This window comes from Colobus angolensis, unplaced genomic scaffold (genome assembly GCF_000951035.1).
Source record: "Colobus angolensis palliatus isolate OR3802 unplaced genomic scaffold, Cang.pa_1.0 Scaffold131, whole genome shotgun sequence".
In the NCBI taxonomy this organism is placed as follows: domain Eukaryota; kingdom Metazoa; phylum Chordata; class Mammalia; order Primates; family Cercopithecidae; genus Colobus; species Colobus angolensis.
In genome coordinates this window covers 3,667,006-3,669,780 of record NW_012114364.1, presented here as the reverse complement: position 1 = coordinate 3,669,780, position 2,775 = coordinate 3,667,006, and positions in this window count along the sequence as shown.

Here is a 2,775-nt window from a genome sequence, read left to right as displayed (position 1 = left end):
AAACAGAACCATCATTCTCATTACGCTCAGCAGAAAAGTCTAGGGAAAATTCTGATTGGCTAATTTGATTACGTGATCATCCCTGAACCATCATTATGGTTAAAGATAATGGAGTTCTCTGACCAAGTTTGGGTCATTTCCCACTTTGTGGATTGGAAGGTTGCATTAACTCTCCTATCCCTGAAACACACACTGTTTAGAGAAAAAGAGTGGATCTATCAAGGGGAAGATACTGCTAATAAAATATAATTTTTTAAAAAGTAAAATCATGGGGGGCTGGGTGTGGTGGCTCACGTCTGTAATCCCAGCACTTCGGGAGGCCGAGGAGGGCGGATCACGAGGTCAGGAGATTGAGACCAGCCTGGCCAACATGGTGAAACCCTGTCTCTACTAAAAAGACAAAAATTAGCTAGGCGTGGTGGCGGGCACCTGTAATCCCAGCTACCTAGGAGGTTGAGGCAGAAGACTCACTTGAACCCAGGAGGTAGAGGTTGCAGTGAGCTGACATCACGCTGCTGCATTCTAGCCTGGGTGACAGAGTGAGATTCTGTCTCAAAAATAAATAAATACGTAAGTAAATAAAATGTTACAAATGGAAGCATCTTAAGGTGTTTTGGTTCTGATTTCTTTATTATTGTCCAACACTAAAACCTTTTTCCTAAGTGAGCCACTAGAAGGCTACTTCCATAGAGTGTTGACAGGTATTATGTGGGGAAAAGTTTGGGGGATTGGGTTCAAATTAGTTTGAGAAATACTGACTTTAATAAAGTAAAATGGGGTTATTTTCTTCACGATAGCTCAAAGCCTTTCGAGCTGAACACAGGAACCCGTTTCTATGCCATGTCTTTCGTAACTATGTTTTATACAAAACAGTTTTGGAAACACCAATCGGTGTTATACTACTGCATCAACTCCAAAAAGTACCAATCACCTGATAATTTTCACATCACTCAAAGAGGATAAATTAATTTTAAAAATTGAGTTAAAAAATAGGGCTTAGTAATTAATAATCTTAGTGCCAAGAAGATCAGAAGCAAATGGTCAGTTTGACTTTAATAACCATGGAGTTATGGCCTAATATTTACATTCCAATTTTCTCCATAATCTTGCTATTTTATTCCATCCACCTTTTCCTTGATCCTGATATTTATTTTTAATTGTCATTGTAACAATTTTTTGTTGTTATTGCAATATCTCTCAAATCCCTTGTAGAATAAGGCAGGGAATACATTCATTAAACTCAAATGAAATGTACCTAATTTCTTCACTCAAATATACTAAATTTTACAATGCTGATTTAATAACTATATTGGACATTTCTTTTGGTTATTTCCAAATTTAACATTGATTGACACTGATATTAGGCCTTTGGTATTGACGTAAGCCAGAAATTGGACTATAGCCACACCATACTTATAAATTTAGTCATTTCAAGGTTATGTGGTGGTAGAAGTCTGGGTCAGTGATGATCTGATGGATTGGAAGATGGGTGGGGAAAAACTTCTTGGAGCAGCTGGTCCCTGAACTGTGATTTAAAGAGGAGAAACTTGTGGTTTGGTTGTTATTCCATAGATATGGAAAAAATTGAGCCAAGGCTCACAGCCAGGAGAGGAACAACCAGTGGAAGGAACCACATGACAATAAATTTAGTTGGTGTGGAAGGTGAAGGCTAGGTTAGAGTAGGAGATGAAAACAAAGAGGGCGGGTCAAGCTGGGAGAGGCCTTTGAAAGAAATACTCGGAAAATTGTGTTTGATTCAAAGTGTAATAGGAAATCAATGTAAGTTCATGAGAGGATGTGGTCAAAATGATGAACAAGGAAAACAAAAAGAGAAAAGGAGTAACTCTGGAAATTGTAGTCCTACAAACACAATTTACATACCAGTAAATATTATATAATCTATTTGAAAACAAGTAAACCATACTTGTTGAATGGGTGGAGTGAGTTTAGTGCAATGGTGAGTGAACACATGGGTACGCTGAGGGAGGTGGCTTCTAGAACCCAGGTGATAAGTGCCCATAATCAGGATAGTGGCTTCTCAGAGACTCTGTGCGAATGCCAAGAGGGATAACAATAATAATGATTACATACATACATACATACCTACATAATATCAGGCATCAGGCAGCACTGTGATGAAACTATAATAAAACAGGTAAGGTAGATAAGTTTCTTGCCTTTAGGAAGCTTAAAATCTAGAGGCAACAATTCATACCCATTCAACAAATTCTTACTGAGCACTTGATCCTGGCCAGGGTATGCCATGTGCTGGTGGTGGAATAAAAGATACAGTTCTCATGAAGCTTACAGTCCATCAGGATATAAACAAGTAGGCAGGTAATTAACATCAGTGTAAAGAGAGTCTCTAGGGAAAATACAGAGAGCTGGAGCTAGACTGATGGGGTGGACTGAACATGCACAGAATGGAGTGAGTTGTGTTTCTAAAACTCAGGGAAGTTACAATTATACTACTTTGATAAGCATTTTGGAGGAGGGTGGTGAGCAAGGGAGAGCTCCAAGAAGCATGCTTGAATAGCAATAATGGATCATTAAATTCCTTTCTAAAGAGGCAGAGGTTGGTAATCTTCAGGGCTTTTCTTTTGCTGAACTGGAGATTCAAATCTGCTGCTAGAGGGAAACTTTTCTTTTTTTAAATTTTTTTATTTTATTATTATACTTTAAGTTCTAGGGTATATGTGCATAACGTGCAGGTTTGTTACATATGTATACTTGTGCCATGTTGGTGTGCTGCACCCATCAACTCGTCAGCACCCA